Genomic DNA, 21,865 nt, shown 5'->3' with positions numbered 1-21,865 from the left:
GCCCAGTTCACTATTGATTGCTAGAACCGAGCTATGTCTGTAAGCAATGAACTAATTTTAAAGGTTTAGTCAGGACTTTTTTTTTTTTTGCTTTTACAATATACCTATAAACTGCATGCCGCCGGGATAGTGTTCACTGTCCGCTCCTGCTGGTGATTCAGCTGCGCAACATCAACAGAGCAGCTTTTTTGCTCTGCTCAATAGATGGAGTTTGACTGCTGGCGTCGTTCTGATTAACAGTCGGCTTCCCGTAGGCAGTAGGGGGTCGGCTGTCAATCAGCATGTCAGCAGTCCCGCTCCTTCTACAGAGCAGAATGAAATAGAAACCGCTGCTCTGTCAACGTAATGATATTACCAAATCGCTGTTAGGATCGGTCTGTGACTTCTCTGTGCTGGAAGAGATTACCGCTGGGCAGAAAAGACAGGTTAACTAGCTGCCTGTTAGTGCTTAGGCTGCTAGTAAAAAAAAAAAAAAAAATTTTGGATAACCCATTTAATTGTTCTGCAAATTATGTCCTTGGCAATACATATAAATGATATGTATACATAAAGAATTTGAAAATGCGTTTGAAATTCTACAAATATACCAATGGCCCTTGGACTGCTGGCAAAATTATGTTCAGCATGTCATACTCTACCCAGACAGAGCAGGAGGCAGTCGTAGAGGTAATGACTAGAGATGGGCGGACTCCTGGATGTTTGGGTCCACTGGGTTCAGACGAACAGTTACAAAAAGTTTGAGTACCAGAACAGTAACCGGACCTGAACCCGGACCCCATTCACTTGAATAGTGGGCCCGAACATCCAGTGTTTGCCACACTGTCAGAAAAGTCATATCTATTAGATGTGTCAATTCTGGCACTTTGCCCGGCTCTTCCCACTTGTCCTGTAGCGGTGGCAAGTGGGGTTCATATTTGTGGGGTTGTTGTCACCTTTGTATTGTCAGGTGACATTAAGCCCACAGCTTAATGAAGAGGCATTTGAGAGACACTACTAATCCTATAGTTGCATGGTAAATAAAGACACAGCCGGAATAAAATCTTTTATTAGAAATAAAACAGAACACAGTTTTCCATTTATATTTAAAAATTACAAACACAGTTATACTCACCTAACGCCTAATTACACTGAAGCCCTTGATCTCTTGTAATAAAAAAAATACAAAAACAACACTATACAATACAGTTCTGTCTCACGCCGTGGATGAACAGTTATCAACCTGGACGGTGCCAAGATGCGAACGTCTAGGCAGAGAACCACCCTATGAATGAGCTGCTGGGAACGCGGAGTCAGTGATTGATGTTGATGTCATAGAGGTTGCCTTCGGTCACCGAGGCATCGTTCCAGCCGGGCTTAACTACCGTGACCTCGGGGAGATCTCCACTAGCACCGTGAGAAAAACTCCCTTTTGCTTTGAAGCCCCTAAAAATTTCTGGTAGAAGTAATTAATTTCATTATTCACATGCTTAGTGAAAGGAAGTCCTATGTGCAATTTAATTGTCTGTCACATGGTCTGTCAATGTATATACCGTATTTTTCGCTTTATAAGACGCACTTTTGTTCCCCCAAATTTTGGGGGAAAGTAGGGGGTGCGTCTTATAATCCGAATATACGGGGGAGGGGGGTGTGTGTGTGTGTATATGTATGTGTATATATATATATATATATATATATATATATATATATATATATATATATATATATATATATACTGCAGGGTCCAGGGGAGGTGGGGGCAGCTTTGGAGCGGTGCTGTGAGCTGGTAAAAGCTGCCGGAGGGAGCCTTTGATCTCCTGCTCCCGCTCATATAATATGCACTGCCGCTGTCCATCACCATGGTGCTGAAACCGCACCACGGTGACTGGCTGGGGGAGCGGCGCATATTATAGCTGCCTGCGCCCTCCTTTGATCGCACATGATCCCCTGTGTTAGATATCGCCCCCATGCTGCTGCCCATAGTAAAATAAAAAACTCTTTCCTTACCTCCTCCAGCGCTGATCTCCCAGTGTCTCTGTTGCCGCTGTCATCAGGCACGCAGAGATGATATCACTCTGCTGTGCTGATCACATGACCGGCACTGAGAACCAGGAAGTGGAGGAGGAGCTCAACCACACTGAGGGAGACACGAGGAGGGACAGCACTGAGAAGGTAAGGAAAGAGTTTATTTTACTAAAAGCAGCAGCATGGAGGCGATATCTAACACAGGGGGCCGTGTGTCAGCCACAGGGGGCCGTGTGTCAGCCACAGGGGGCCAGTGTGCCAGCCACAGGGGGCCAGTGTGCCAGCCACAGGGGGCCAGTGTGCCAGCCACAGGGGGCCGTGTGCCAGCCACAGGGGGCCGTGTGCCAGCCACAGGGGGCCAGTGTGCCAGCCACAGGGGGCCAGTGTGTCAGCCACAGGGGGCCAGTGTGTCAGCCACAGGGGGCCGTGTGTCAGCCACAGGGGGCCGTGTGCCAGCCACAGGGGGCCAGTGTGTCAGCCACAGGGGGCCAGTGTGTCAGCCACAGGGGGCCAGTGTGTCAGCCACAGGGGGCCATATGTCAGCCACAGGGGGCCATATGTCAGCCACAGGGGGCCATATGTCAGCCACAGGGGGCCCGTGTGCCAGCCACAGGGGGCCCGTGTGCCAGCCACAGGGGGCCCGTGTGCCAGCCACAGGGGGCTATATTCAATATAAGGTGGCCATATCTAGATTAAGGGGGCTAATTTTAGGATGGGGGGGCTATGAGGGACATATACCCTATATGATTTGTTAGACGGACACTGGCATTATAAGACGGACCCCATTTATTAAAAAATTCTCTATTCCTTCACCACATTTGGGGGTGCGTCTTATAATCAGGTGCGTCTTATAAAGCGAAAAATACGGTACACCTTTTCTGAAAGGCCACAGAGGCTGCAACACCATTATCAAGAGGCCCCACTAACCAAACACCACCATGAAGACCAAGGAGATCTCAAAACAAATCAAGGGTAAAATTGATGAGAAGTACAAATCAGAGTTGGGTTATAAAAAAAAATAAAAATAAAAAAAAAAGAAATCCCAACCTCTGATTACCCTTCCAACTCTACGATTCTATGATTCTATGGTGAGTTCTCCTTCAATGGAAGTCTTCAAACAGAGGCTGGACAGACATCTGACTGGGATGATTTAGCGAATCCTGCTTTGAGCAGGGGGTTGGACCAGATGGCCCAGGAGGTCCCTTCCAACTCTACGATTCTATGATTCTATGATTCTACCCAGAGCACCATCACACCTATTATCAAATAAAAAGAACATGGTACCACAACCAACCTGCCAAGAGAGGGCTGCCCACCCAAACTCTCAGTCCTGGCAAGGCAGGCATTAATCAGGCCTGGGCACCACATTTTAAAAAAGACATAAAGAAACTGGAGCAAGTTCAGAGAAGAGCGACCAGAATGGTGGCCGGTCTGCTAACAATGTCTTATGAGGAATGGTTAAAGGATTTGGGAATGTTGCACTGAAGAGAGGCTTCCATCGGGCCACTCTGCCATAAAGGCCCGACTGGTGGAGGGCTGCAGTTATAGTTGACTTTGTGGAACTTTCTCCCATCTCCCTACTGCATCTGTGGAACTCAGCCACAGTGATCTTGGGGTTCTTTACTTCTCTCACCAAGGCTCTTCTCCCACGATTGCTCCGCTTGGCTGGACGGCTAGGTCTAGGAAGACTTCTGGTGGTCCCAAACTTCTTCCATTGAAGAATTATGGAGGCCACTGTGCTCTTAGGAACCTTGAGTACTGCAGAAATTCTTTTGTAACCTTGGGTAGATCTGTGCCTTACCACAATTGTCTCTGAGCTCCTTGGCTAGTTCCTTTGACCCTCCGACACCGCCCCCACTGTTGCGCTATGTTACGGCGGCCTCCACCTCACCCACACTCCTTACACTGGCAACAGACATGGCAGAGGAGTGGGCCTTCTCCTTTCTTCCAACCGCACCTTCAACCCAATCCCACCTCTTCCCTCCCTTGTCCCCCCCTCTTTTGAAGTTCACTCCGTCCGCATCTGTTCTCCCTCAAACCTCCAAGTGGCCATCATATACCGACCTCCGGGCCCGACCACTGCTTTCATTGACCAATTCTCCACCTGGCTCCTTCACTTTCTCTCTACTGACATTCCAACCATCATCATGGGTGACTTCAACATCCCCATTGACACCCACCAGTCGGCAGCCTTCAGACTCCTGTCCCTTCATCCTTTGGACTTACTCAGTGGTCCTCCTCAGCCACCCATGCAGATGGACATACACTAGACCTGGTCTTCACCCGCCTCTGCTCTCTTTCTAACTTCACCACCTCCCCTCTCCCTCTATCTGACCACCATCTACTCACTTTCTCATCCCTGTCCTCCTCACCTGTCACCCATGTCCAGCAGCATGCGCACCCCCGCAGAAACCTCGCACATCTAGACACTCGCACTCTCTCTGACTCTATTCTACCACTGTTCTCCATAGCTTCACTCCACGACATTGACACTAGTTTCTACAATGCCACTCTTGCATTAGCCATCGACTCGGTCGCCCCTGTCATGCATAGCAGAGTGCGACGAATCAATAGACAACCCTGGCACAATAACACCACTAAAAAGCTTCAGCAAGCATCCAGAATTGCGGAATGGCGCTGGAAGAAAAGGCATTCGCAAGATGACTTCACTGCACTCAAACAAGCAACACTTGCATTCAAATCAGCTCTCACCTCTGCTAAACAGGCCTTCTTTACATCCCTTGTATCTTCCTTATCCCACAACCCCAAACGGTTCAATACTTTTATCTCCCTCCACCCACCACTGCCCCTCTGACTTCCCTAATCTCTGCCGAGGACTTCAAAAGCAAGATAGGCCAAACACGGCAAGTCTTTATTGCCCAACCACCACAACCCGTTTGTATACCAGACCAATGCCCAAACCGCATAACCTCCTTATCTAACATTACTGAAGGGGAGCTTGCTCATCTTCTCTCCAAATCACACCTAACCACTTGTGCACTTGACCCTATCCCATCCCACCTCCTCCCCAACATCACCACCACTCTTATCCCATCCCTAACCCACCTCTTCAACCTATCACTAACTTCTGGTACCTTCCCTTCTGCTTTCAAACATGCCACAATGACGCCTATCCTTAAAAAGCCAACCCTTGATCCAACAGCCACGTCCAGCTGCTCCCATTCGCTTCTAAACTCCTGGAGCAGCATGTCCACGCTGAACTTTCCTCCCACCTCTCATCTAACTTGCTCTTTGACAATCTACAATCTGGCTTCCGCCCCCATCATTCCACTGAGGCAGCCCTGACCAAAATTACCAACGACCTACATACAGCCAAAGCTAACGGACAATACTTTATACTCCTGCTTCTAGACCTGTCCTCTGCTTTCAACACAGTTGACCACTGCCTCCTACTACAGATCCTCTTCTCCTTTGGCATCAAAGACCTCACCCTATCCTGGATCTCCTCATACCTTTCCAACCGCACATTCAGCGTCTCCCACTCCCACACTACCTCCTCATCCCACCCTCTCTCTGTTGGAGTCCCCCAAGGTTCTGTTCTAGGACCCCTACTCTTCTCAATCTACATACTTTGACTGGGGCAACTCATAAAGTCCCACGGATTCCAGTACCACCTTTATGTCGATGATACTCAGATCTACCTCTCTGGCCCAGACATCACCTCTCTGCTCTCCAGAATCCCAGAGTGTCTTATCAGCCATATCCTCCGTCTTCTCCTCTCTCTTCCTCAAACTCAATGTGGACAAATCTGAACTGATCATCATTCCCCCATCTCACAGATCTTCCTTACCCGACCTTTCTATAACAATTGACAGCATCATGCTTTCCCCCGTACCAGAGGTCCGCTGCCTCGGAGTAGCCCTTGACTCTGCCCTGTCCTTCAAAGCGCACATCCAAGCTCTCTCCACCTCCTGTCGCCTCCAGCTCAAAAATATTTCCAGAATCCGTCCTTTCCTCAACCCTCAATCTACTAAAATGCTTGTGCATGCCCTCATCATCACCCACCTTGACTATTGCAACATCCTTTTCTGTGGCCTCCCTGCTAACACCCTTGCACCTCTCCAGTCCATCCTCAACTAATTCATCTCTCTCCTCGCTACTCCTCCGCTTCTCCCCTCTGCAAATCTCTTCACTGGCTCAATTCAAATAGCGGGTGTTTATTCACCAATATCAGATGAACTAGGTAGCAAATTGGTATAATGAAATTTAAAACATAACTTTTAATTTTAATTGACTATTAAAATAAAAATATGTGCAAAAAAAAAATGTGCATAAAGTGCCTGTGCAAACGTGCATAAAAACACAAACCGTAGTGTATTGCCTCAAATGTCCTATAACAAGGACTCACAATATCACTCGGGTACAGTAGAATCCTTTTGCACCCTAATTGATATTTAGGTATAATGGTTATTTTCCTACACCCAAAAAAGCAAATCTGCAATTGGGGACCAATTGTCTGCTGCAAACAATCAGCAGCCTTATGTCTCCAGTAGTGGCTGAAACAGTATCTGGCATACATGCCAAGTGAGCCTTCAGATACTCAGTAAACTCTGACATAGATGCACAAACGCCACTTAGTAAGTATATTTGGCATGTCTCATATAGAACATAGTGTAACGGAGTATGCTTAAACCCCTCAAAATACTGCTAAACTCTTGTTCTTATGGTACTCATTACCGCAAATATACTGTACTTATCTTAAGGAATACCGAGTTCAGCATATCGTCATGCCCATTAAGGTGACCCTATTCCGTGCCTTCATCACCCAACGCATTTCATCTTTTTGAAGAATCATCAGGGGTGTCCTGACTTCTGTCCTGAGGCATCGCTCTTCACTGGCTCCCATTCCCTCAGCGTTTCTAGTTCAAATTACTAATACTGACCTACAAGGCCATCTACAACCTGTCTCCTCCATTCATCTCTGAACTAATCTCCCGATACCTTCCCTCACGTAATCTCCGGTCCTCCCAAGACCTCCTTCTCTCCTCCACACTTATTCGCTCCTCACCCAATCACCTCCGAGACTTCTCCCGAATAGCCCCCATCCTATGGAATTCCCTGCCCCAACATGTCCGACTATCAACCACATTTGGATCCTTCAGATGGAACCTGAAAACCCACCTCTTCAAGAAAGCCTGCAATGACCCCGCTACCTCCTTCTCTCTCACCACTACCGGTGATATCACCTCAACCAACACCGAAACTGCTGCAACCAACCAACCTACTGTCTCCTTCCTCACCATCCTGTAGCATGTAAGTCCGAAAGGGCAGGGTCCTCTCTCCTCTGTATCAGTCTGTCATTGTTAGTTTGTTTACTGTAAGTGATATCTGTAATTTGTATGTAACCCCTTCTCATGTACAGCACCATGGAATCAATGGTGCTATATAAATAAATAATAATAATAAAAAATAAATATTATAATTATTACTAGGAAGGGAACAACACTGGATTTTCATTTATTTTTTCTTTATTTGCTACAAGAGGTACGAGACACATGGCAATAATACGAGTCTCAGAATGACTTTTGCACTAAGGACTAAAACTTTTGTAACATAATTCTTAATGTTCAGTGAATATTTGATATCTTTTAATAGTAATTTGAAATCAGTTTTGCCTTTGAAGGTCTAAAACACAGTGACATCATTTAATACAGATTAATAGAAGTCCCTGCTGCATCCTCACCACTACTGGAGCTACCGCCTCACCATCACTGGAGCTGCTGCAACCCCCCAACCTACTGTCTCCTTCCCCACCATCCTGTAGCATGTAAGCCCGAAAGGGCAGGGTCCTCTCTCCCCTCTATATCAGTCTGTGATAGTTTGTTTACTGTAAGTGATATCTGTAATTTGTATGTAACCTTCTCATGTACAGCACCATGGAACCAATGGTGCTTTATAAATAAACTAGATTATGGCCCGATGCTATCGCATCGGGAGGATGCGATAGCATCACACCTCTTGCCATGTTAACCCTCAACACACACACTCCTCAACACACACTCCTCTCACCTTTCACCATCTCCACTCACTCTCACTCCACATACGACCCCTTCTCTCACTCCGTCTCTCATACTCACGCCGTCATCGCCGCTGCTCCACGATCCCCGACATCTTCTTCCGCCAGCGCCATCCTGGATCCAGACGTTGTCCACGCCGGCGACATGTTCTTGCGGCGACGCCATCTTGAGTATCGTGAAATCCCGCGATAGTCAAGATGGCGTCGCCGGAAGAACATGTCGCCGGCGTGGACGAAGTCGGGATCCAAAATGGTGTTGACGAAATCTCGCGAGTTTTCGCCGACGCCATTTTGGATCCCGACGTCGTCCTCGCTGGCGACATGTTCTTTCGGCGACGCCATCTTGACTATCGCGGGATTTCGCCGATCCAAAATGGCGTCGCCGCAAGAACATGTCGCCGGCATGGACGACGTCGGGATCCAAAATGGCGTCGGCGAAATCTCGCGAGTTTTCGCCGACGCCATTTTGGATCCCGACGTCGTCCTCGCCGGCGACATGTTCTTGCGGCGACGCCATCTTGACTATCGCGGGATTTCGCCGATCCAAAATGGCGTCGCCGCAAGAACATGTCGCCGGCGTGGAGGACGTCTGGATCCAGGATAGCGCCGGCGGAAGATGATGTCGGGGATCGTGGATCAGCGGCGATGACGGCGTGAGTATGAGAGACGGAGTGAGAGAAAGGGTCGTATATGGAGTGAAAGAGTGAGTGGACGTGAGTGGAGATGGTGAAAGGTGAGTGGAGTGTGTGTTGAGGGTTAACATGGAAAGAGGTGTGCGGTGACGTCACCGGTTACAACTGGACGGAAGTTGTTACAACCGGAAGTTGCTTAGGGCATTTATTATTATAGATGATGATAATTATGATTCTCATTTGGTCTGACATGCACTGTGAGGTCTTATATAGAAAGGTGTGTGCCTTTACAAATCAAGTCTTATCAGTTTAATTAAACACAGCTGGACTCCACTGAAGGAGTAGAACCATCTCAGGGAGGATCACAAGAAAATGGACAGCATGTGACTTAAATATGAGTGTCTGAGCAAAGGGTCTGAATACTTATGACCATGTGATATTTCAGTTTTTCTTTTTTAATAAATATGCAAAAATTTCTACATTTGTTTTTTTTTTCAGTCAAAATAGGGTGCAGAGAGTACATTAATGAAAAAAAATGAATTTTTTTGAATTTACCAAATTGCTGCAATGAAACAGAGTGAAAAATTTAAAGGGGTCTGAATACTTTCCGTACCCACTGTATGCCCTTGGTTTATGCTTTTTTTCGTGCCTGCATTAATGTGCAGATGTTGTTTAGTGAGTTTAAAACAAGTATGATTTTTCCATAATGGTCATTTTTTGTGTCTAATCGATGTTACCTGTGCAGAATTGTACGGAAATTAAATATCTACTTCAGGGGTGCAGATCCTCCTGCTCGTGAGCTGTTTATGGCCCACTTTATCTTTTTCTCCTGCCCCTGGGCTGATTCCCATGGAATGCAGTGTCAACCCATTAATTGCCACTGACACTGTGTGTACGTGCTCTCGCACGAGTATTTACTACAGGATGTGTTTTGTGGGCGGAGTCTGCGCCACTCCAGTTCCACTGATGACGAGCAGCGGAAACCCCTGCCCCACCTGTGATGTATACATGCCCACTGCCCCTCCTGTGATGTATACATGCCCCTTGCCCCTCCTGTGATGTATACATGCCCCTTGCCCCTCCTGTGATGTATACATGCCCCTGCCCCTCCTGGATGTATACAGTGCCTTACGAAAATATTCGGCCCCCTGGAACTTTTCAACCTTTTCCCATATATCATGCTTCAAACATAAAGATAACAAATGTAAATTTTTGGTGAAGAATCAACAACAAGTGGGACACAATTGTGAATTTGAACAAAATTTATTGGTTATTTTAAATTTTTGTGGAAATTCAGAAACTGAAAAGTGGAGCGTGCAATATTATTCGGCCCCTTTACTTTCAGTGCAGCAAACTTACTCCAGAAGTTCATTGTGGATCTCTGAATGATCCAATGTCCTAAATGGCTAATAATGATAAATATAATCCACCTGTGTGTAATCAAGTCTCCGTATAGATGCACTTGCTCTTTGATAGTCTCAGGGTTCTGTTTGAAGCACAGAGAGCATCATGAAGACCAAGGAACACAACAAGCAGGTTCGTGATACTGTTGTGGAGAAGTTTAAAGCTGGATTTGGATACAAAATGATTTCCAACACTTTAAACATCCCAAGGAGCGCTGTGCAAGCGATCATATTGAAATGGAAGGAGTATCATACCACTGCAAATCTACCAATACCCGGCCGTCCCTCTAAACTTTCATCTCAAGGAGACGACTGATCAGAGATGCAGCCAAGAGGCCCATGATCACTCTGGATGAACTGCAGAGATCTACAGCTGAGGTGGGACAGTCTGTCCATAGGATAACAATCAGTCGTACACTGCACAAATCTGGCTTTTATGGAAGAGTGGCAAGAAGAAAGCCATTTCTCAAAGATATCCATAAAAAGTGTTGTTTAAAGTTTGCAACAAGCCACCTGGGAGACACACCAAACATGTGGAAGAAGGTACTCTGGTCAGATGAAACCAAAATCGAACTTTTTGGCAACAATGCCAAACGATATGTTTGGTGTAAGGGAAACACAGCTCATCACCCTGAACACACCATCCTCACTGTCAAACATGATGGTGGCAGCATCATGGTTTAGGGTGGTTTCACATTAGCGCTTTTTAAGCGCACGCACGGCCGGGGGTAGCTCCGCCCCCGAGCCGGCTCTCTGCCCGGCGTGCCCGCCCCTTGCTTGTAGCGCCGCCTCCTAGTGCACAGCGGCGCCTGCGATCGGCGCACCCTATCTTTAGCATAGGGTGCGCAGATCGTGCGCAGGCTGTGCGCTAGTTGCGCTTTGACCTGCGCTGCGCACTTTTGACGGTGCGCCGTGCGCGCCAAAATCAAACTTTTCGGATTTTGGCGCGCACGGCGCACCGTCAAAAGTGCGCAGCGCAGGTCAAAGCGCAACTAGCGCACGGCCTGCGCACGATCTGCGCACCCTATGCTAAAGATAGGGTGCGCCGATCGCAGGCGCCGCTGTGCGCTAGGAGGCGGCGCAACAAGCAAGGGGCGGGCACGCCGGGCAGAGAGCCGGCTCGGGGGCGGAGCTACCCCCGACCGTGCGTGCGCTTAAAAAGCGCTAATGTGAAACCACCCTTAGGCCTGTTTTTCTTCAGCAGGGGCAGGGAAGATGGTTAAAATTGATGGGAAGATGGATGGAGCCAAATACAGGACCATTCTTGAAGAAAACCTGTTGTAGTCTGCAAAAGACCTGAGACTGGTACAGAGATTTGTCTTCCAACAAGACAATGATCCCAAACATAAAGGAAAAACTACAATGGAATGGTTCACAAATAAACGTATCCAGGTGTTAGAATGGCCAAGTCAAAGTCCAGACCTGAATCCCATTGAGAATCTGTGGAAAGAGCTGAAAACTGCTGTTCACAAACGATCTCCATCAAACCTCACTGAGCTCGAGCTGTTTGCCAAGGAAGAATGGGCAAGAATTTCAGTCTCTCGATGTACAAAACTGATCGAGACATACCCCAAGCGACTTGCAGCTGTAATCGCAGCAAAAGGTGGTGCAGCAAAGTATTAATTTAAAGGGGCCAAATAATATTAAACTTTTCAGTTTTTGAATTTCCACAAAAATGTAAAATAACCAATAAATTTCGTTCAACTTCACAATTGTGTCCCACTTGTTTTTGATTTTTCACCCAAAACTTACATTTGGTATCTTTTATGTTTGAAGCATGATATGTGGGAAAAGGTTGAAAAGTTTCTGGGGGCCGAATACTTTCACAAGGCACTGTACATGCCCCCTGCCCCTCCTGTGATGTATACATGCCCCCTGCCACTCCTGTGATGTATATATGGTAGGTCACCAGCCCCTCCTGTGATGTATAGATGACCCCTGCACTTCCTGTAATGTATATATGGTAGGTCACCAGCCCCTCCTGTGATGTATATAGGCCTGTGTGTATATTATATATATCTGCGGTCAGAACTTACTGCTGCAAGTTCTTTTTAAAATTCATCACAGAGTCACCTGTGCTGCAGACTGAAGAAAATCTTGAAAAGCAGTTGTGAGAAATGACATCATCCATACCACCTAACATCACAGCCGCACAATCAAGAAGCAGCTCCAGCCTTTCTATTAGGGGAGAGTTAATAAACTGTCTGACCAAATATAGCAGGATAAATTTTAAGTTGATGATTTTGTACAGCTCCTGCGGGATGGACTAAGTATCTAAATGGCCCTTGGCCGAAATAAGGTTCCCCACCGCTGCTATACGGGAACCCAAAGTAGTAATGTTAGAGTTGTATGCACAGGTAAATAACGTGATGTGTTGAATAATAATTCTGCATTTACCAGCAAGCTCATTAAGGGGTTTCTAATTGTCAGTGTTGCATACCCCAGAATGTTTAATACCACAGTATAAAGTGGCAGTGTAAATATTCCTAACAGCGACCCGTGCTTATTATGAGACACATGGGGGGCCTTTCCCTAATTCACCGGGAGAGCTGGAAAGGTCACATGACAATCTAATGAACTGACTCATCGGGTATGAGCGTTTCTACCTGTCTTGTGTTATTTATTCCACAAGTCTATGAATGCAGCGAACATCTGTTCAACATTTTTAAAGGCTAATTAAGTTGAACATTGAAACAATGTGCCTTAAATCTCCTCAGTTACAGGACATGCAAAAAGGCATTTGTGAAGTTGATGCATCCACTTTCTTCCGAGACAGTGTCTCTTATTGGGGCTCTGCTGCTCTTTATATGAGCCGTGGAAAATGTTCCTTTACAATCTAAACGAGGCAAACTCATAATAAATGCCTGCTTCTTCTGCCTAAATAGGAACGCGTTGATGTCTGCTCTCTGCAGTATTGCAGAACAATTATTCTCTTAAGAAAATATTGTCTTACACCAGATACGTGATCGGAATACGCGCCATTCGGGCTGGAGAACCCATAGCGGCATGCCACTTGAGCAAACATTTCCTCCTATCTAACTTTTTATACCTCTTGCACAATTAATTATGAAGAGATGCAAAGCTTTACTGGTTAAGGCATTTAGCCTACCGCTTTCATATTCAAGCTAAAGATTTTACCATGTTCCATAAAGTACAAGAGCTGCAACTGTGTGTTGCCTACAAAGTGCTCCTGCTCGCTGAGATAGAAAGAGCGCTGCAGTTATTGTAATAAAACGTGCTGAGCGCCTCTAAATTCTGTATTCTTAAATGGTTAATAATGGAAAGTGCCTGAATAGAAAATGAAACATTTACACATAAAAACCCATCAGTTAGCAGCACTCCTGACAGCAGGAATACAAAATGAGAAGCTGCAACTGCTGGAGCGACTTGTGCCTGTGATCACCAGTAGTGATGAGCGAACGTGCTCAGATAAGGTGTTACCTGAGCATGCCTGTGTGCTGAGTGACTTCGGCGTGCTCGAATAATATGTTGCATATCTCGCTGCTGTTCGACAGGCACAACACGTGCAAGGATTGCCTGTTTGTTTGGCAATCCCTGCCTATGTAGAGGCTGTCGAACAGCTGCAAGACACACAGGTTCGGGGATTCAAAGTCTTTGAGAATGCCGAAGACACTTGGTTAGCACCCGAGCATGTAAGCTCATCACTAACAAATTACCAGGTTATTGTCTTTGCCAGCTTTCAATCAGGTGTTACTTGCTAACTGTATGATGCCGATATTCAGAATAGAACTAGAAGCCCTGTGACGACATGAAGCAGACTAAATTTCTGTGCCCGTCTGAAAAGACTCGCACCTTGAGAGAAAAAGCAGAAACTGAGTCCACTCCATTCATCTTAGCAGTCTATAGCTCAGTCGGGAGTTCATCTGAATCCCCTTTTTATAGGCATGAAGATTGAACCCCTGAACGCACTGCAGAAATGGGGGAAAAAAGCAAAGAATAAAAAAACCGAGATGAGTGCAGCTGAGCTTGTTATATAATAACAACCTTCCAGTTTAAGACCACAAGATCGCAACTTTTTGGACCTCAGCTAGTATGACAAGGGGTGGGAGCGAAGTCTGCAGTGGTTGTGACAGCTTTACTTGTCTTACCATAAAAATAGGCAGGATTATAAGGAAATCTCTATTAAAAAAAAAATATGTATATATGTGTGTGTGTGTGTGTGTGTGTATATATATATATATATATATATATATATTTATTATATTATTATAAGAGAGAGAGACAGGGTGGCCCACACTTTGCAGAACGGCATAAAGCCTTTTGCTAAACTGGTGCAGATTCTTCTTCTTCCTGTTTCCTATCTTTGATTGTTGACTTTAATGGGAAAAAAATCAGGATCAAAAGTGGACTACAAAAAAAAAGCACAATTTTTGTATTAAATACTTTGATTCTTTTAGAAAAAAAATGCCATTTTGATTTTGTGTCATGAGCAGAGCTTGAACCAGGGCTGTGGAGATGGGAAGCCAAGATGTCGACTCCTCTTTTTTATTCCACACTCTGGCTGTGGCTTCAGCTCTGACCTCTTCATATTTGGCCAATAGTTACTAGCAGAGGTGGGCCCTGTGTGGGCATTGACGCCTGTGCAGGCAGTCTTATGCTTTTGTAAATGCTTCCTCCATGCATTTGGGCTGTAATTGTGGAGACCTGTGTCTGTTCAGTGAGTGCACAGGCTTCTGGGATGAAGGAAAGGAGCATGCTAAGAGGACATGATCTATGTAATACCTGTCTTCACTGCTAGTAATGATGACATTAGATCACTAATCCTAGAGGAATGCTGAGGTTACGCATATCATGTTTATCCTTTTTCCAGACACTGTGGGGGAAAAAAAAACAGAAAACAACCCTAAAAAAATAAACATTAAGGCAGTGGTCCCCAACCTTTCTGACCTTGAGCGCCACATCCAGCTCTGAGACAGTCACGAGCCAGGATCAGCTTTGAGAGATGGCCGCGAGCCACATCCGGCTCCCACACTCCCTCACATTAGTGGCAACCCAAGCCCCTATTATCTACTATATAATCGTCTAGTTTTGTCTGTAACGGAAATCCCACGGCGCTGATTGGTTGCGCCCGGCCGGCCGCGACCAATCAGCGACAGGCCACAGTGCCTCATAGTTCAGTCACGTTTACTGGACAAGTTCTGTCAGTCATAGTGGCACGTAGTTCAGTCATGTTAACTGAACAAGTTTTACCTGGAAAATCCTGTGTATTCATTGCATTATTCTTAAATCTTCATAAATAAACTACGTACATATTCTAGAATACCCGATGTGTTAGATTCGGGCCGCCATCTGGTGGGTATAATAACAGTCAAAGCTTTTCCACAGAAGCAGTATACCAAGATCCAAGGGTTCCCACAATCCCCCTTCAGTATTCTCCCATCAAGCCCTCCCACCACACTGTCGTATCCAGCTTTAAGCACCTCCTCCGACCGGTAGTATCATCCTATCTCCAGCACACCATCCTTAAATTACCTCTCAACCCTTAAGACCAGTATATTTGCATCCAGATCTGCTCTTCTGTGCCGTAATACTTAGAAAATTCACCACTTTGAGATGCTCTCTGCTACACCTGGAGCTAATGCACCAAGCTACCAGACAGCCGCGAGCCACAATTCATGAGATCGCGAGCCACATGTGGCTCCAGAGCTACAGGTTGGGGACCCCTGCATTAAGGCAATAAAATAATAGATTAAAAGAAAAAGAAAATCTAATACTTCGTAACCTACTCCACCATCACAGATTGTTTTATGATACGAATGCATTTTACATGGATGCTTCACAGAACACATGTTGGATCAAATCCATGTGAATTGCTGCCTATGACCAGTTTTTTGTTTCTATAGCCCAGTCACTATCTGCCCTTAATCCTGCTATAAACCTTTTGGTACTCGAATGCTTCTGTCCCATTTATACTCTGTTCAGTTCTGCAATGGAGGTTCTTTTGCAAATTGTGCCAAAAATGCCAAATATTATTTAAGCAGACAGAAATATTACCAAATATTACTTAAGCAGACAGGAACTCGACTGACTTTGTTACAGTCGGTCGAGTCCGTCAGGCATTGCTGGTGTCTGTTATGAGACGCATCCAGTAATACCATTGTTTTAATTGTTGTTCTTCTTTGATAAAACATCTCACTGGAAATTGAGAACACCAATGTGAACAGGCCAGGTATCCAGCTCTCCTTCACTGTAAGGCTATGTGCACACGCTGCGGTTTTGGCCCTGCGGAACCGCCGCAGTTCCGCAGACATGGTACAGTACCATGTAACCCTATGGGTTTTCAAAACCGTAGTGCTCACGCTGCGTTTTTTTCCCGCGCGGTTTTGCTGCGGTTTATAAACCGCAGCATGTCAATTGTTTGGGCGGATTCCGCTGCGGTTTCACACCTTTAACATAGTAGAGGTGTGAAACCGCAGGGCAAAACCGCAGGTCACTTTACCTGCGGTTCCGCGGGGAAAAACCCGCAGGTGATTCCGCAGTGTGTGCACATAGCCTAAACCCTGCACTTAGTCAGTATGCCGCTGTCACTGTTATCATGTGATGGAGGAAATATGAAAAAATAGCTTGCCAAATGCAGGCCTGTCCCTCAACATCCAGTATGGTTGGAAGCTTTTCCATAACCTATGAACTGAAGGTCTGTTCAGCACTTGGACAGCTCCAAAGATCACTCTGATTAGTTTTACATTGCTTACTTTGTTCACATGTGGGTGGGGGACTGGTTGCTGCAGTCATTGTAATTATGGGTGATTTTCAAGTGTCTTCATCTACCACTTATGTTATAAAGGAGGGGTCCCCAACCTGCGGCACAGGAGCCACATGTGACTCGTGAGCCAAAGAAGTGTGGCTCGCGACTGACTGCCAGTTTGATGCTTTATCACCAGGTCTAGCAAACCACTTATGAAGTGAAGGGCTCCATATGATGACTTTTATGAGTAGCCCTGCACAGAAGAGCAGACCTGGATGTGCAAAGATATTTCAAATTGCAGATAGGATGATACTGTTATTTAGTGGGGAGCTTGAAGCTTAATGCAATAGTGTGGTGAGTGTGCTTTGATACAAGAGTACCAAATGGGGAACCCTTGTAATTATACAACCTATGCTCTCTGTTGAAAAGCTTTAGCTGTCACCATACTGGGTAATGATGGGCTCTGAGTGTCTCTACTGGGAAGAAGGGGCCCTGGTATGTGGCTCGACACCATCCCTGAGTTGAATGTGGCTCTCCACGTAAGAAAGGGTGGACCTCTATTACAGAGATTGTGGGTTAAGAGAGTCCACCTCCGTTACTAAACATGTAACATGTAAGTGTTGAATGTCTCAGTGGTTAGCACTGCAGCGCTGGGGTCCTGGGTTCAAATCCCATCAAGGACAGCATCTGCAAGGAGTTTGTATGTTCTCCCCATGTTTGCATGGGTTTCCCCCAGATACTCTGGTTTCCTCACACATTCCAAAGACATACTGATAGGGAATGTAGATTGTGAGCCCCATTGGGGACAGTATCAATAATGTCTGTAAAACGCTGTGGAATTAATGGCGCTATATAAATGAGTAAAATAAATAAAATAAATGTGAATACATCCATATGTGCAGATTGTATGAGAGTTCATCCATGTGTGTTGTAGGAATTCATGTGTGCTCACCCCTGGATGTAGTGAGTATTTTGCATAGCACATCAATGGTTAGCACTAGAGTTGAGCGACTTTGGTCGGATCAGGTTTCGTGAAACCCGACTGAAACAAAATTTGTGTCGGGTGAAACTGATCCGACTAGGGCAAAAAAAGTCGGAGTTTCGTCCGAAACCCAACCCCAAAGCAAGTCAATGGGGAATAAAAGTCGGCATGTGGATGAATGTCATATTGAATGAATATTACAGTGGGGAAAAAAAGTATTTAGTCAGTCAGCAATAGTGCAAGTTCCACCACTTAAAAAGATGAGAGGCGTCTGTAATTTACATCATAGGTAGACCTCAACTATGGGAGACAAACTGAGAAAAAAAAATCCAGAAAATCACATTGTCTGTTTTTTTTTTCATTTTATTTGCATATTATGGTGGAAAATAAGTATTTGGTCAGAAACAAAATTTCATCTCAATACTTTGTGATATATCCTTTGTTGGCAATGACAGAGGTCAAACGTTTTCTGTAAGTCTTCACAAGGTTGCCACACACTGTTGTTGGTATGTTGGCCCATTCCTCCATGCAGATCTCCTCTAGAGCAGTGATGTTTTTGGCTTTTCGCTTGGCAACACAGACTTTCAACTCCCTCCAAAGGTTTTCTATAGGGTTGAGATCTGGAGACTGGCTAGGCCACTCCAGGACCTTGAAATGCTTCTTACGAAGCCACTCCTTCGTTGCCCTGGCGGTGTGCTTTGGATCATTGTCATGTTGAAAGACCCAGCCACGTTTCATCTTCAATGCCCTTGCTGATGGAAGGAGGTTTGCACTCAAAATCTCACGATACATGGCCCCATTCATTCTTTCATGTACCCGGATCAGTCGTCCTGGCCCCTTTGCAGAGAAACAGCCCCAAAGCATGATGTTTCCACCACCATGCTTTACAGTAGGTATGGTGTTTGATGGATGCAACTCAGTATTCTTTTTCCTCCAAACACGACAAGTTGTGTTTCTACCAAACAGTTCCAGTTTGGTTTCATCAGACCATAGGACATTCTCCCAAAACTCCTCTGGATCATCCAAATGCTCTCTAGCAAACTTCAGACGGGCCCGGACATGTACAGGCTTAAGCAGTGGGACATGTCTGGCACTGCAGGATCTGAGTCCATGGTGGCGTAGTGTGTTACTTATGGTAGGCCTTGTTACATTGGTCCCAGCTCTCTGCAGTTCATTCACTAGGTCCCCCCGCGTGGTTCTGGGATTTTTGCTCACCGTTCTTGTGATCATTCTGACCCCACGGGGTGGGATTTTGCGTGGAGCACCAGATCGAGGGAGATTATCAGTGGTCTTGTATGTCTTCCATTTTCTAATTATTGCTCCCACAGTTGATTTCTTCACTCCAAGCTGGTTGGCTATTGCAGATTCAGTCTTCCCAGCCTGGTGCAGGGCTACAATTTTGTTTCTGGTGTCCTTTGACAGCTCTTTGGTCTTCACCATAGTGGAGTTTGGAGTCAGACTGTTTGAGGGTGTGCACAGGTGTCTTTTTATACTGATAACAAGTTTAAACAGGTGCCATTACTACAGGTAATGAGTGGAGGAAAGAGGAGACTCTTAAAGAAGTTACAGGTCTGTGAGAGCCAGAAATCTTGATTGCTTGTTTCTGACCAAATACTTATTTTCCACCATAATATGCAAATTAAATGGAAAAAAAAACAGACAATGTGATTTTCTGGATTTTTTTTTCTCAGTTTGTCTCCCATAGTTGAGGTCTACCTATGATGTAAATTACAGACGCCTCACATCTTTTTAAGTGGTGGAACTTGCACTATTGCTGACTGACTAAATACTTTTTTTCCCCACTGTATATACGGTATATCTTGGGGGGGAAAAAAGCACAAACCCTTCTGAAGGCAGGCATCGGCGGTGGCACCTGCACTGCAGTATGATCTTATACTGTACAGTTGTGGCCAAAAGTATTGACACCCCTGCAATTCTGTCAGATAATACTCAGTTTCTTCCTGAAAATGATTGCAAACACATTTTCAGGAAGAAACTGAGTATTATCTGACAGAATTGCAGGGGTGTCAATACTTTTGGCCACAACTGTATATCGTGAATTATATACCCATTTGTTTGCTATTATCCTGAAGTACCTAAAAAAGAAAAAAACACATTTGGAAATGGCGCCGATAGCTGCTATTGCGCAGGCGCCGATGGCGCCATCTTGCTAGAGGAAAAAATTTACTTCTCCAAAATGGCGATCGCTGATAGCTGCTACTGTGCAGGCGGCGCTATCTTGGAGGAGGACATTTTTTTTTTCTCTAGCAAGATGGCGCCGCCTGTGCAGTAGCAGCTATGCAGTCACGCTGCAGCGCAGGCGCCACCACCGATGCCTGCTTGCAGAAGGGTTTTTTTTCCCCAAGAAATATATAATATCCATTATGTAAAATAGGGGGAAGGTCACTGAGGGATCAGTCAGTGATCTGTCTGAAGCCATGCACATGAATACCTAATCAGAGCACCACACAAAGACCCCCCACAGGCCACCCTGGAGAACGGGCATATCATTAACTCAAAACTGATAATAAAGATTAAACATCAACCACAAGTCAGATTTCATCACCCAAGGTATCATTATAATCAGTATAACTGCACCAACCTGACTCTGCCTGTAGGTTACTGTGCACATTGCTGCTGACTGGTTTGCTTTAATAAAATTCTTATACTCTGGGGCAGTCTGTAGGGGAGGGGGGGGTTCTTCATGTGGTGCTCTGCTTACATATTCATTTGTATGGCTTATGAGCGGTCACTGATCCCTTAGTGATCTGCCCCTATTTTCCATACTGCATATCTTATTGTTTGAAGAACAGCAGAAAAAAGGCAGTGATGTTTACCTGCCCAGGCCTCCAGACAAATACACTCTCAGGAATGCAACAGGCCCATGTAGTTAAGATGGTAGTAACACAGGTGCAAGAATACTATTGAAACCACCACTCACGACCTACCAATCCATGGAGGGGGTGGCTGCCCAGTATGTTGTTGCATAAAAGAGACGTGTATGTGGCGCTGCTCACACAATGGTAATGCATGGCATCCAGATTAACAGCCTATTAGTGACGCAGCGCTTTACAAAGATTATCGGCACTGTCCCCGATGGGGCTCACAGTTTAAGTTCCCTATCAGTATATTTTTGTCGTCTGGGAGGAAACCGGAGAACCTGGAGGAAACCAAAGCAAACACAGAGAGAACATACAAACTCCTTGCAGATGTTGTTTTTGGTGGGATTTGAACCCAGGACTCCAGCGCTGCAAGGCTGCAGTGCTAACCACTGAGCCACCAGTAGAACAGTTGGGCTGCCCAGCGCTATCCAAATCCATCACATGTGAACAGGCACCACAGTTTATAAGACCGAATGGGCCTAGCTGCACCCTGAAATTTATAATGGAAGAAAATGCCTCACATATTTTTGTGTGTATTTTCTACACTTTTATTTTTCAGGGTGCAGTTGGGCCCATTTGGTCTTGTAAACTGTGATGCCTGTTCACATGTGATGGATACGGACAGCGCTGGGCAGCCCGCCTGATCTATTAGAAGGGAGTCACTAATAGGCTGTTACCCTGAATGCTGTGCATTACCCCTGTGGGAACAGAGCCGCATACAAGTCTTCATTGTGCAATAACATACTAAGCAGCCACCAAGTCCTTTGATTGGTAGGCCGTGAGTGGGTGTTCCATCAGTATTTTTGCACCTGTGTTACTACCATCTTAACTTCATGGGCCTGCTGCATCCTGAGAGTGCATATGTCTGGAGGCCTGGGCAGGTAAACATCACTACCTTTTTTTCTGCTGTTTTTCAAATTTTTGGAGGATTTATAGTCATCTCTTAGGTGCTTTGTTGTTTAGGGATATCTTATTGTTTGAAAAAAAAATACATTCATCATGCAGGCGCTGGTGGCGCCGCCTGGGCTGCAGCATGATACCATCTATAATGTCCATAATTTCATTTAATTTTGTCATATAAATTTATTGAGAATAAAAAAATCATCTTGATGAAAATGTTGCCGGCGGCCGCAACTGTGCAGTAGCATCATTTTGAAAGTGATGTTACTGTGCAGGCGCCACCGCCAGCTCCATTTTGTAGGGAAGAAAAAACAGTGGCTCC

The 21,865-nt window shown here is 45.6% G+C and overlaps 1 protein-coding gene across 3 annotated transcripts in view; it reads left to right on the top strand.

The window, feature by feature from the left end:
* The window catches only part of TBC1D22A (TBC1 domain family member 22A), a 792,012-nt gene that overhangs the window by 177,061 nt on the left and 593,086 nt on the right, over positions 1–21,865 (top strand). The gene's annotated exons all lie outside the window — the stretch shown is intronic.

The sequence above is a fragment of the Dendrobates tinctorius genome, unplaced genomic scaffold (assembly GCF_039654945.1).
Source record: "Dendrobates tinctorius isolate UK_male_01 unplaced genomic scaffold, ASM3965494v1 ptg000035l, whole genome shotgun sequence".
Taxonomy (NCBI): domain Eukaryota; kingdom Metazoa; phylum Chordata; class Amphibia; order Anura; family Dendrobatidae; genus Dendrobates; species Dendrobates tinctorius.
Note: the sequence above shows the minus strand (reverse complement) of the source record. Positions and strands in the feature narration are given on the sequence as shown.